General features: G+C 32.6%; 1 long non-coding RNA gene across 2 annotated transcripts in view; it reads left to right on the top strand.

The window, feature by feature from the left end:
* LOC145939787 (uncharacterized) overlaps nt 1-16,207 on the top strand; it is a 268,796-nt gene that overhangs the window by 152,921 nt on the left and 99,668 nt on the right. The gene's annotated exons all lie outside the window — the stretch shown is intronic.

The raw sequence follows: 16,207 nt of genomic DNA, 5'->3' as shown, positions 1-16,207 counted from the left end.
TATACATAAAATAAGGTTGCGTCGCATAGGGTCAGCGGTAAAAAGTATCGATTTCCAATATTTTGAGACGAGCCAAAAATTCATCGATTATACATTTTAATAGTACATTGATTACAGAATCTTTTGGTACCAAGCAGACAACAGCGTACAAACTTTTTCATTTGCTATACATAAATTAAGGATGCGTTGCATAGGGGCATCGGTAAAAAGTATCGATTTCCAATATTTTGAGACGAGCCAAAAATTCATCGATTATACATTTTATTAGTACATTGATTACAAAATCTTTTCGTACCATGCAGACACCAGCGTACAAATTTTTTAATACGGTAAACATAAAATAAGGATGCGTCGCACAGGGTCCGCGTCAAAAAAGTATCAATTTCTAATATTTTAAGACGAGCCAAAAATTCATCGATTATAAATTTTAATAGTACATTGATTACAGAATCTTTTGGTACCAAGCAGACAACAGCGTACAAACTTTTTCATTTGCTATACATAAATTAAGGATGCGTTGCATAGGGGCATCGGTAAAAAGTATCGATTTCCAATATTTTGAGACGAGCCAAAAATTCATCGATTATACATTTTATTAGTACATTGATTACAAAATCTTTTCGTACCAAGCAGACACCAGCGTACAAATTTTTTAATATGATATACATAAAATAAGGATGCGTCGCATAGGATCAGCGGTAAAAAGTATCGATTTCCAATATTTTGAGACGAGCCAAAAATACATCGATTATACATTTTATTAGTACATTGATTACAGAATCTTTTCGTACCATGCAGACACCAGCGTACAAATTTTTTAATACGATAATCATAAAAAAAGGATGCGTCGCACAGGGTCCGCGTCAAAAAAGTATGGATTTCTAATATTTTAAGACGAGCCAAAAATTCATCGATTATACATTTTATTAGTACATTGATTACAGAATCATTTGGTACCAAACAGACACCAGCGTACAAATTTTTTAATACGATAAACATAAAATAAGCATGCGTCGCACAGGGTCCGCGTCAAAAAAGTATCGATTTCCAATATTTTAAGACGAGCCAAAAATTCATCGATTATACATTTTATTAGTACATTGATTACAGAATCATTTGGTACCAAACAGATATCAGCGTACAAATTTTTTAACTTTATATACATAAAATAAGGTTGCGCCGCATAGGGTCAGCGGTAAAAAGTATCGATTTCCAATATTTTAAGACGAGCCAAAAATTCATCGATTATACATTTTATTAGTACATTGATTACAGAATCATTTGGTACCAAGCAGACACCAGCGTACAAATTTTTTAATATGATATACATAAAATAAGGATGCGTCGCATAGGATCAGCGGTAAAAAGTATCGATTTCCAATATTTTGAGACGAGCCAAAAATACATCGATTATACATTTTATTAGTACATTGATTACAGAATCTTTTCGTACCATGCAGACACCAGCGTACAAATTTTTTAATACGATAAACATAAAAAAAGGATGCGTCGCACAGGGTCCGCGTCAAAAAAGTATGGATTTCTAATATTTTAAGACGAGCCAAAAATTCATCGATTATACATTTTATTAGTACATTGATTACAGAATCATTTGGTACCAGCGTACAAATTTTTTAATACGATAAACATAAAATAAGCATGCGTCGCACAGGGTCCGCGTCAAAAAAGTATCGATTTCCAATATTTTAAGACGAGCCAAAAATTCATCGATTATACATTTTATTAGTACATTGATTACAGAATCATTTGGTACCAAGCAGACACCAGCGTACAAATTTTTTAATATGATATACATAAAATAAGGATGCGTCGCATAGGGTGAGCGGTAAAAAGTATCGATTTCCAATATTTTGAGACGAGCCAAAAATACATCGATTATACATTTTATTAGTACATTGATTACAGAATCATTTGGTACCAAACAGACACCAGCGTACAAATTTTTTAATACGGTAAACATAAAATAAGGATGCGTCGCACAGGGTCCGCATCAAAAAAGTATCAATTTCTAATATTTTCAGAAGAGCCAAAAATTCATCGATTATACAGTTTAATATTACATTGATTACAGAAGCATTTGGTACCAAGCAGACACCAGTGTACAAATTTTTTAATATGATATACATAAAATAAGGATGCGTCGCATAGGGTCAGCGGTAAAAAGTATCGATTTCCAATATTTTGAGACGAGCCAAAAATTCATCGATTATACATTTTGATAGTACATTGATTACAGAATCATTTGGTACCAAGCAGACACCAGCGTACAAATTTTTTAATATGATATACATAAAATAAGGATGCGTCGCATAGGGTCAGCGGTAAAAAGTATCGATTTCCAATATTTTGAGACGAGCCAAAAATACATCGATTATACATTTTATTAATACATTGATTACAGAATCTTTTCGTACCATGCAGACACCAGCGTACAAATTTTTTAATACGATAAACATAAAAAAAGGATGCGTCGCACAGGGTCCGCGTCAAATAAGTATGGATTTCTAATATTTTAAGACGAGCCAAAAATTCATCGATTATACATTTTATTAGTACATTGATTACTGAATCATTTGGTACCAAACAGACACCAGCGTACAAATTTTTTAATACGGTAAACATAAAATCAGGATGCGTCGCACAGGGTCCGCGTCAAAAAAGTATCAATTTCTAATATTTTAAGACGAGCCAAAAATTCATCGATTATACATTTTAATAGTACATTGATTACAGAATCATTTGGTACCAAACAGATATCAGCGTACAAATTTTTTAACTTTATATACATAAAATAAGGTTGCGTCGCATAGGGTCAGCGGCAAAAAGTATCGATTTCCAATATTTTAAGACGAGCCAAAAATTCATCGATTATACATTTTATTAGTACATTGATTACAGAATCATTTGGTACCAAGCAGACACCAGCGTACAAATTTTTTAATATGATATACATAAAATAAGGATGCGTCGCATAGGATCAGCGGTAAAAAGTATCGATTTCCAATATTTTTAGACGAGCCAAAAATACATCGATTATACATTTTATTAGTACATTGATTACAGAATCTTTTCGTACCATGCAGACACCAGCGTACAAATTTTTTAATACGATAAACATAAAAAAAGGATGCGTCGCACAGGGTCCGCGTCAAAAAAGTATGAATTTCTAATATTTTAAGACGAGCCAAAAATTCATCGATTATACATCTTATTAGTACATTGATTACAGAATCATTTGGTACCAAACAGACACCAGCGTACAAATTTTTTAATACGATAAACATAAAATAAGCATGCGTCGCACAGGGTCCGCGTCAAAAAAGTATCGATTTCCAATATTTTAAGACGAGCCAAAAATTCATCGATTATACATTTTATTAGTACATTGATTACAGAATCATTTGGTACCAAGCAGACACCAGCGTACAAATTTTTTAATATGATATACATAAAATAAGGATGCGTCGCATAGGGTCAGCGGTAAAAAGTATCGATTTCCAATATTTTGAGACGAGCCAAAAATACATCGATTATACATTTTATTAATACATTGATTACAGAATCTTTTCGTACCATGCAGACACCAGCGTACAAATTTTTTAATACGATAAACATAAAAAAAGGATGCGTCGCACAGGGTCCGCGTCAAATAAGTATGGATTTCTAATATTTTAAGACGAGCCAAAAATTCATCGATTATACATTTTAATAGTACATTGATTACAGAATCATTTGGTACCAAACAGACACCAGCGTACAAATTTTTTAATACGATAAACATAAAATAAGGATGCGTCTCACAGGGTCCGCGTCAAAAATGTATCGATTTCCAATATTTTAAGACGAGCCAAAAATTCATCGATTATACATTTTAATAGTACATTGATTACAGAATCATTTGGTACCAAACAGACACCAGCGTACAAATTTTTTAATATGATATACATAAAATAAGGATGCGTCGCATAGGGTCAGCGGTAGAAAGTATCGATTTCCAATATTTTGAGACGAGCCAAAAATTCATGGATTATACATTTTAATAGTACATTGATTACAGAATCTTTTGGTACCAAGCAGACAACAGCGTACAAACTTTTTCATTTGCTATACATAAATTAAGGATGCGTTGCATAGGGGCAGCGGTAAAAAGTATCGATTTCCAATATTTTGAGACGAGCCAAAAATTCATCGATTATACATTTTATTAGTACATTGATTACAAAATCTTTTCGTACCATGCAGACACCAGCGTACAAATTTTTTAATACGGTAAACATAAAATAAGGATGCGTCGCACAGGGTCCGCGTCAAAAAAGTATCAATTTCTAATATTTTAAGACGAGCCAAAAATTCATCGATTATACATTTTGATAGTACATTGATTACAGAATCTTTTGGTACCATGCAGACACCAGCGTACAAATTTTTTAATACGATAAACATAAAATAAGGATGCGTCGCATAGGATCAGCGGTAAAAAGTATCGATTTCCAATATTTTGAGACGAGCCAAAAATACATCGATTATACATTTTATTAGTACATTGATTACAGAATCATTTGGTACCAGCGTACAAATTTTTTAATACGATAAACATAAAATAAGCATGCGTCGCACAGGGTCCGCGTCAAAAAAGTATCGATTTCCAATATTTTAAGACGAGCCAAAAATTCATCGATTATACATTTTATTAGTACATTGATTACAGAATCATTTGGTACCAAGCAGACACCAGCGTACAAATTTTTTAATATGATATACATAAAATAAGGATGCGTCGCATAGGGTGAGCGGTAAAAAGTATCGATTTCCAATATTTTGAGACGAGCCAAAAATACATCGATTATACATTTTATTAGTACATTGATTACAGAATCATTTGGTACCAAACAGACACCAGCGTACAAATTTTTTAATACGGTAAACATAAAATAAGGATGCGTCGCACAGGGTCCGCATCAAAAAAGTATCAATTTCTAATATTTTCAGAAGAGCCAAAAATTCATCGATTATACAGTTTAATATTACATTGATTACAGAAGCATTTGGTACCAAGCAGACACCAGTGTACAAATTTTTTAATATGATATACATAAAATAAGGATGCGTCGCATAGGGTCAGCGGTAAAAAGTATCGATTTCCAATATTTTGAGACGAGCCAAAAATTCATCGATTATACATTTTGATAGTACATTGATTACAGAATCATTTGGTACCAAGCAGACACCAGCGTACAAATTTTTTAATATGATATACATAAAATAAGGATGCGTCGCATAGGGTCAGCGGTAAAAAGTATCGATTTCCAATATTTTGAGACGAGCCAAAAATACATCGATTATACATTTTATTAATACATTGATTACAGAATCTTTTCGTACCATGCAGACACCAGCGTACAAATTTTTTAATACGATAAACATAAAAAAAGGATGCGTCGCACAGGGTCCGCGTCAAATAAGTATGGATTTCTAATATTTTAAGACGAGCCAAAAATTCATCGATTATACATTTTATTAGTACATTGATTACTGAATCATTTGGTACCAAACAGACACCAGCGTACAAATTTTTTAATACGGTAAACATAAAATCAGGATGCGTCGCACAGGGTCCGCGTCAAAAAAGTATCAATTTCTAATATTTTAAGACGAGCCAAAAATTCATCGATTATACATTTTAATAGTACATTGATTACAGAATCATTTGGTACCAAACAGATATCAGCGTACAAATTTTTTAACTTTATATACATAAAATAAGGTTGCGTCGCATAGGGTCAGCGGCAAAAAGTATCGATTTCCAATATTTTAAGACGAGCCAAAAATTCATCGATTATACATTTTATTAGTACATTGATTACAGAATCATTTGGTACCAAGCAGACACCAGCGTACAAATTTTTTAATATGATATACATAAAATAAGGATGCGTCGCATAGGATCAGCGGTAAAAAGTATCGATTTCCAATATTTTGAGACGAGCCAAAAATACATCGATTATACATTTTATTAGTACATTGATTACAGAATCTTTTCGTACCATGCAGACACCAGCGTACAAATTTTTTAATACGATAAACATAAAAAAAGGATGCGTCGCACAGGGTCCGCGTCAAAAAAGTATGGATTTCTAATATTTTAAGACGAGCCAAAAATTCATCGATTATACATTTTATTAGTACATTGATTACAGAATCATTTGGTACCAAGCAGACACCAGCGTACAAATTTTTTAATATGATATACATAAAATAAGGATGCGTCGCATAGGGTCAGCGGTAAAAAGTATCGATTTCCAATATTTTGAGACGAGCCAAAAATACATCGATTATACATTTTATTAATACATTGATTACAGAATCTTTTCGTACCATGCAGACACCAGCGTACAAATTTTTTAATACGATAAACATAAAAAAAGGATGCGTCGCACAGGGTCCGCGTCAAATAAGTATGGATTTCTAATATTTTAAGACGAGCCAAAAATTCATCGATTATACATTTTATTAGTACATTGATTACTGAATCATTTGGTACCAAACAGACACCAGCGTACAAATTTTTTAATACGATAAACATAAAATAAGGTTGCGTCGCACAGGGTCCGCGTCAAAAATGTATCGATTTCCAATATTTTAAGACGAGCCAAAAATTCATCGATTATACATTTTAATGGTACATTGATTACAGAATCATTTGGTACCAAACAGACACCAGCGTACATATTTTTTAACTTGATATACATAAAATAAGGTTGCGTCGCATAGGGTCAGCGGTAAAAAGTATCGATTTCCAATATTTTGAGACGAGCCAAAAATTCATCGATTATACATTTTAATAGTACATTGATTACAGAATCTTTTGGTACCAAGCAGACAACAGCGTACAAACTTTTTCATTTGCTATACATAAATTAAGGATGCGTTGCATAGGAGCAGCGGTAAAAAGTATCGATTTCCAATATTTTGAGACGAGCCAAAAATTCATCGATTATACATTTTATTAGTACATTGATTACAAAATCTTTTCGTACCATGCAGACACCAGCGTACAAATTTTTTAATACGGTAAACATAAAATAAGGATGCGTCGCACAGGGTCCGCGTCAAAAAAGTATCAATTTCTAATATTTTAAGACGAGCCAAAAATTCATCGATTATACATTTTAATAGTACATTGATTACAGAATCATTTGGTACCAAACAGATATCAGCGTACAAATTTTTTAACTTGATATACATAAAATAAGGTTGCGTCGCATAGGGTCAGCGGTAAAAAGTATCGATTTCCAATATTTTAAGACGAGCCAAAAATTCATCGATTATACATTTTATTAGTACATTGATTACAGAATCATTTGGTACTAAGCAGACACCAGCGTACAAATTTTTTAATATGATATACATAAAATAAGGATGCGTCGCATAGGGTCAGCGGTAAAAAGTATCGATTTCCAATATTTTGAGACGAGCCAAAAATTCATCGATTATACATTTTGATAGTACATTGATTACTGAATCTTTTGGTACCATGCAGACACCAGCGTACAAATTTTTTAATACGATAAATATAAAATAACTATGCGTCGCACAGGGTCCGCGTCAAAAAAGTATGGATTTCTAATATTTTAAGACGAGCCAAAAATTCATCGATTATACATTTTAATAGTACATAGATTACAGAATCTTTTGGTACCATGCAGACACCAGCGTACAAATTTTTTAATACGATAAACATAAAATAAGGATGCGTCGCACAGGGTCCGCGTCAAAAAAGTATCGATTTCTAATATTTTAAGACGAGCCAAAAATTCATCGATTATACATTTTAATAGTACATTGATTACAGAATCTTTTGGTACCATGCAGACACCAGCGTACAAATTTTTTAATACGATAAACATAAAATAAGGATGCGTCGCACAGGGTCCGCGTCAAAAATGTATCGATTTCCAATATTTTAAGACGAGCCAAAAATTCATCGATTATACATTTTAATAGTACATTGATTACAGAATCATTTGGTACCAAACAGACACCAGCGTACAAATTTTTTAACTTGATATACATAAAATAAGGTTGCGTCGCATAGGGTCAGCGGTAAAAAGTATCGATTTCCAATATTTTGAGACGAGCCAAAAATTCATCGATTATACATTTTAATAGTACATTGATTACAGAATCTTTTGGTACCAAGCAGACAACAGCGTACAAACTTTTTCATTTGCTATACATAAATTAAGGATGCGTTGCATAGGGGCATCGGTAAAAAGTATCGATTTCCAATATTTTGAGACGAGCCAAAAATTCATCGATTATACATTTTATTAGTACATTGATTACAAAATCTTTTCGTACCATGCAGACACCAGCGTACAAATTTTTTAATACGGTAAACATAAAATAAGGATGCGTCGCACAGGGTCCGCGTCAAAAAAGTATCAATTTCTAATATTTTAAGACGAGCCAAAAATTCATCGATTATAAATTTTAATAGTACATTGATTACAGAATCTTTTGGTACCAAGCAGACAACAGCGTACAAACTTTTTCATTTGCTATACATAAATTAAGGATGCGTTGCATAGGGGCATCGGTAAAAAGTATCGATTTCCAATATTTTGAGACGAGCCAAAAATTCATCGATTATACATTTTATTAGTACATTGATTACAAAATCTTTTCGTACCAAGCAGACACCAGCGTACAAATTTTTTAATATGATATACATAAAATAAGGATGCGTCGCATAGGATCAGCGGTAAAAAGTATCGATTTCCAATATTTTGAGACGAGCCAAAAATACATCGATTATACATTTTATTAGTACATTGATTACAGAATCTTTTCGTACCATGCAGACACCAGCGTACAAATTTTTTAATACGATAAACATAAAAAAAGGATGCGTCGCACAGGGTCCGCGTCAAATAAGTATGGATTTCTAATATTTTAAGACGAGCCAAAAATTCATCGATTATACATTTTATTAGTACATTGATTACTGAATCATTTGGTACCAAACAGACACCAGCGTACAAATTTTTTAATACGGTAAACATAAAATCAGGATGCGTCGCACAGGGTCCGCGTCAAAAAAGTATCAATTTCTAATATTTTAAGACGAGCCAAAAATTCATCGATTATACATTTTAATAGTACATTGATTACAGAATCATTTGGTACCAAACAGATATCAGCGTACAAATTTTTTAACTTTATATACATAAAATAAGGTTGCGTCGCATAGGGTCAGCGGCAAAAAGTATCGATTTCCAATATTTTAAGACGAGCCAAAAATTCATCGATTATACATTTTATTAGTACATTGATTACAGAATCATTTGGTACCAAGCAGACACCAGCGTACAAATTTTTTAATATGATATACATAAAATAAGGATGCGTCGCATAGGATCAGCGGTAAAAAGTATCGATTTCCAATATTTTGAGACGAGCCAAAAATACATCGATTATACATTTTATTAGTACATTGATTACAGAATCTTTTCGTACCATGCAGACACCAGCGTACAAATTTTTTAATACGATAAACATAAAAAAAGGATGCGTCGCACAGGGTCCGCGTCAAAAAAGTATGGATTTCTAATATTTTAAGACGAGCCAAAAATTCATCGATTATACATTTTATTAGTACATTGATTACAGAATCATTTGGTACCAAGCAGACACCAGCGTACAAATTTTTTAATATGATATACATAAAATAAGGATGCGTCGCATAGGGTCAGCGGTAAAAAGTATCGATTTCCAATATTTTGAGACGAGCCAAAAATACATCGATTATACATTTTATTAATACATTGATTACAGAATCTTTTCGTACCATGCAGACACCAGCGTACAAATTTTTTAATACGATAAACATAAAAAAAGGATGCGTCGCACAGGGTCCGCGTCAAATAAGTATGGATTTCTAATATTTTAAGACGAGCCAAAAATTCATCGATTATACATTTTATTAGTACATTGATTACTGAATCATTTGGTACCAAACAGACACCAGCGTACAAATTTTTTAATACGATAAACATAAAATAAGGTTGCGTCGCACAGGGTCCGCGTCAAAAATGTATCGATTTCCAATATTTTAAGACGAGCCAAAAATTCATCGATTATACATTTTAATGGTACATTGATTACAGAATCATTTGGTACCAAACAGACACCAGCGTACATATTTTTTAACTTGATATACATAAAATAAGGTTGCGTCGCATAGGGTCAGCGGTAAAAAGTATCGATTTCCAATATTTTGAGACGAGCCAAAAATTCATCGATTATACATTTTAATAGTACATTGATTACAGAATCTTTTGGTACCAAGCAGACAACAGCGTACAAACTTTTTCATTTGCTATACATAAATTAAGGATGCGTTGCATAGGAGCAGCGGTAAAAAGTATCGATTTCCAATATTTTGAGACGAGCCAAAAATTCATCGATTATACATTTTATTAGTACATTGATTACAAAATCTTTTCGTACCATGCAGACACCAGCGTACAAATTTTTTAATACGGTAAACATAAAATAAGGATGCGTCGCACAGGGTCCGCGTCAAAAAAGTATCAATTTCTAATATTTTAAGACGAGCCAAAAATTCATCGATTATACATTTTAATAGTACATTGATTACAGAATCATTTGGTACCAAACAGATATCAGCGTACAAATTTTTTAACTTGATATACATAAAATAAGGTTGCGTCGCATAGGGTCAGCGGTAAAAAGTATCGATTTCCAATATTTTAAGACGAGCCAAAAATTCATCGATTATACATTTTATTAGTACATTGATTACAGAATCATTTGGTACTAAGCAGACACCAGCGTACAAATTTTTTAATATGATATACATAAAATAAGGATGCGTCGCATAGGGTCAGCGGTAAAAAGTATCGATTTCCAATATTTTGAGACGAGCCAAAAATTCATCGATTATACATTTTGATAGTACATTGATTACTGAATCTTTTGGTACCATGCAGACACCAGCGTACAAATTTTTTAATACGATAAATATAAAATAACTATGCGTCGCACAGGGTCCGCGTCAAAAAAGTATGGATTTCTAATATTTTAAGACGAGCCAAAAATTCATCGATTATACATTTTAATAGTACATAGATTACAGAATCTTTTGGTACCATGCAGACACCAGCGTACAAATTTTTTAATACGATAAACATAAAATAAGGATGCGTCGCACAGGGTCCGCGTCAAAAAAGTATCGATTTCTAATATTTTAAGACGAGCCAAAAATTCATCGATTATACATTTTAATAGTACATTGATTACAGAATCTTTTGGTACCATGCAGACACCAGCGTACAAATTTTTTAATACGATAAACATAAAATAAGGATGCGTCGCACAGGGTCCGCGTCAAAAATGTATCGATTTCCAATATTTTAAGACGAGCCAAAAATTCATCGATTATACATTTTAATAGTACATTGATTACAGAATCATTTGGTACCAAACAGACACCAGCGTACAAATTTTTTAACTTGATATACATAAAATAAGGTTGCGTCGCATAGGGTCAGCGGTAAAAAGTATCGATTTCCAATATTTTGAGACGAGCCAAAAATTCATCGATTATACATTTTAATAGTACATTGATTACAGAATCTTTTGGTACCAAGCAGACAACAGCGTACAAACTTTTTCATTTGCTATACATAAATTAAGGATGCGTTGCATAGGGGCATCGGTAAAAAGTATCGATTTCCAATATTTTGAGACGAGCCAAAAATTCATCGATTATACATTTTATTAGTACATTGATTACAAAATCTTTTCGTACCATGCAGACACCAGCGTACAAATTTTTTAATACGGTAAACATAAAATAAGGATGCGTCGCACAGGGTCCGCGTCAAAAAAGTATCAATTTCTAATATTTTAAGACGAGCCAAAAATTCATCGATTATAAATTTTAATAGTACATTGATTACAGAATCTTTTGGTACCAAGCAGACAACAGCGTACAAACTTTTTCATTTGCTATACATAAATTAAGGATGCGTTGCATAGGGGCATCGGTAAAAAGTATCGATTTCCAATATTTTGAGACGAGCCAAAAATTCATCGATTATACATTTTATTAGTACATTGATTACAAAATCTTTTCGTACCAAGCAGACACCAGCGTACAAATTTTTTAATATGATATACATAAAATAAGGATGCGTCGCATAGGATCAGCGGTAAAAAGTATCGATTTCCAATATTTTGAGACGAGCCAAAAATACATCGATTATACATTTTATTAGTACATTGATTACAGAATCTTTTCGTACCATGCAGACACCAGCGTACAAATTTTTTAATACGATAATCATAAAAAAAGGATGCGTCGCACAGGGTCCGCGTCAAAAAAGTATGGATTTCTAATATTTTAAGACGAGCCAAAAATTCATCGATTATACATTTTATTAGTACATTGATTACAGAATCATTTGGTACCAAACAGACACCAGCGTACAAATTTTTTAATACGATAAACATAAAATAAGCATGCGTCGCACAGGGTCCGCGTCAAAAAAGTATCGATTTCCAATATTTTAAGACGAGCCAAAAATTCATCGATTATACATTTTATTAGTACATTGATTACAGAATCATTTGGTACCAAACAGATATCAGCGTACAAATTTTTTAACTTTATATACATAAAATAAGGTTGCGCCGCATAGGGTCAGCGGTAAAAAGTATCGATTTCCAATATTTTAAGACGAGCCAAAAATTCATCGATTATACATTTTATTAGTACATTGATTACAGAATCATTTGGTACCAAGCAGACACCAGCGTACAAATTTTTTAATATGATATACATAAAATAAGGATGCGTCGCATAGGATCAGCGGTAAAAAGTATCGATTTCCAATATTTTGAGACGAGCCAAAAATACATCGATTATACATTTTATTAGTACATTGATTACAGAATCTTTTCGTACCATGCAGACACCAGCGTACAAATTTTTTAATACGATAAACATAAAAAAAGGATGCGTCGCACAGGGTCCGCGTCAAAAAAGTATGGATTTCTAATATTTTAAGACGAGCCAAAAATTCATCGATTATACATTTTATTAGTACATTGATTACAGAATCATTTGGTACCAGCGTACAAATTTTTTAATACGATAAACATAAAATAAGCATGCGTCGCACAGGGTCCGCGTCAAAAAAGTATCGATTTCCAATATTTTAAGACGAGCCAAAAATTCATCGATTATACATTTTATTAGTACATTGATTACAGAATCATTTGGTACCAAGCAGACACCAGCGTACAAATTTTTTAATATGATATACATAAAATAAGGATGCGTCGCATAGGGTGAGCGGTAAAAAGTATCGATTTCCAATATTTTGAGACGAGCCAAAAATACATCGATTATACATTTTATTAGTACATTGATTACAGAATCATTTGGTACCAAACAGACACCAGCGTACAAATTTTTTAATACGGTAAACATAAAATAAGGATGCGTCGCACAGGGTCCGCATCAAAAAAGTATCAATTTCTAATATTTTCAGAAGAGCCAAAAATTCATCGATTATACAGTTTAATATTACATTGATTACAGAAGCATTTGGTACCAAGCAGACACCAGTGTACAAATTTTTTAATATGATATACATAAAATAAGGATGCGTCGCATAGGGTCAGCGGTAAAAAGTATCGATTTCCAATATTTTGAGACGAGCCAAAAATTCATCGATTATACATTTTGATAGTACATTGATTACAGAATCATTTGGTACCAAGCAGACACCAGCGTACAAATTTTTTAATATGATATACATAAAATAAGGATGCGTCGCATAGGGTCAGCGGTAAAAAGTATCGATTTCCAATATTTTGAGACGAGCCAAAAATACATCGATTATACATTTTATTAATACATTGATTACAGAATCTTTTCGTACCATGCAGACACCAGCGTACAAATTTTTTAATACGATAAACATAAAAAAAGGATGCGTCGCACAGGGTCCGCGTCAAATAAGTATGGATTTCTAATATTTTAAGACGAGCCAAAAATTCATCGATTATACATTTTATTAGTACATTGATTACTGAATCATTTGGTACCAAACAGACACCAGCGTACAAATTTTTTAATACGGTAAACATAAAATCAGGATGCGTCGCACAGGGTCCGCGTCAAAAAAGTATCAATTTCTAATATTTTAAGACGAGCCAAAAATTCATCGATTATACATTTTAATAGTACATTGATTACAGAATCATTTGGTACCAAACAGATATCAGCGTACAAATTTTTTAACTTTATATACATAAAATAAGGTTGCGTCGCATAGGGTCAGCGGCAAAAAGTATCGATTTCCAATATTTTAAGACGAGCCAAAAATTCATCGATTATACATTTTATTAGTACATTGATTACAGAATCATTTGGTACCAAGCAGACACCAGCGTACAAATTTTTTAATATGATATACATAAAATAAGGATGCGTCGCATAGGATCAGCGGTAAAAAGTATCGATTTCCAATATTTTGAGACGAGCCAAAAATACATCGATTATACATTTTATTAGTACATTGATTACAGAATCTTTTCGTACCATGCAGACACCAGCGTACAAATTTTTTAATACGATAAACATAAAAAAAGGATGCGTCGCACAGGGTCCGCGTCAAAAAAGTATGGATTTCTAATATTTTAAGACGAGCCAAAAATTCATCGATTATACATTTTATTAGTACATTGATTACAGAATCATTTGGTACCAAGCAGACACCAGCGTACAAATTTTTTAATATGATATACATAAAATAAGGATGCGTCGCATAGGGTCAGCGGTAAAAAGTATCGATTTCCAATATTTTGAGACGAGCCAAAAATACATCGATTATACATTTTATTAATACATTGATTACAGAATCTTTTCGTACCATGCAGACACCAGCGTACAAATTTTTTAATACGATAAACATAAAAAAAGGATGCGTCGCACAGGGTCCGCGTCAAATAAGTATGGATTTCTAATATTTTAAGACGAGCCAAAAATTCATCGATTATACATTTTATTAGTACATTGATTACTGAATCATTTGGTACCAAACAGACACCAGCGTACAAATTTTTTAATACGATAAACATAAAATAAGGTTGCGTCGCACAGGGTCCGCGTCAAAAATGTATCGATTTCCAATATTTTAAGACGAGCCAAAAATTCATCGATTATACATTTTAATGGTACATTGATTACAGAATCATTTGGTACCAAACAGACACCAGCGTACATATTTTTTAACTTGATATACATAAAATAAGGTTGCGTCGCATAGGGTCAGCGGTAAAAAGTATCGATTTCCAATATTTTGAGACGAGCCAAAAATTCATCGATTATACATTTTAATAGTACATTGATTACAGAATCTTTTGGTACCAAGCAGACAACAGCGTACAAACTTTTTCATTTGCTATACATAAATTAAGGATGCGTTGCATAGGAGCAGCGGTAAAAAGTATCGATTTCCAATATTTTGAGACGAGCCAAAAATTCATCGATTATACATTTTATTAGTACATTGATTACAAAATCTTTTCGTACCATGCAGACACCAGCGTACAAATTTTTTAATACGGTAAACATAAAATAAGGATGCGTCGCACAGGGTCCGCGTCAAAAAAGTATCAATTTCTAATATTTTAAGACGAGCCAAAAATTCATCGATTATACATTTTAATAGTACATTGATTACAGAATCATTTGGTACCAAACAGATATCAGCGTACAAATTTTTTAACTTGATATACATAAAATAAGGTTGCGTCGCATAGGGTCAGCGGTAAAAAGTATCGATTTCCAATATTTTAAGACGAGCCAAAAATTCATCGATTATACATTTTATTAGTACATTGATTACAGAATCATTTGGTACTAAGCAGACACCAGCGTACAAATTTTTTAATATGATATACATAAAATAAGGATGCGTCGCATAGGGTCAGCGGTAAAAAGTATCGATTTCCAATATTTTGAGACGAGCCAAAAATTCATCGATTATACATTTTGATAGTACATTGATTACTGAATCTTTTGGTACCATGCAGACACCAGCGTACAAATTTTTTAATACGATAAATATAAAATAACTATGCGTCG

The sequence above is a fragment of the Prenolepis imparis genome, unplaced genomic scaffold, assembly GCF_030444845.1.
Source record: "Prenolepis imparis isolate NDT839.2.m4 unplaced genomic scaffold, iyPreImpa1.0 SCAF_8, whole genome shotgun sequence".
Taxonomy (NCBI): Eukaryota; Metazoa; Arthropoda; class Insecta; order Hymenoptera; family Formicidae; genus Prenolepis; species Prenolepis imparis.
Note: the sequence above shows the minus strand (reverse complement) of the source record. Positions and strands in the feature narration are given on the sequence as shown.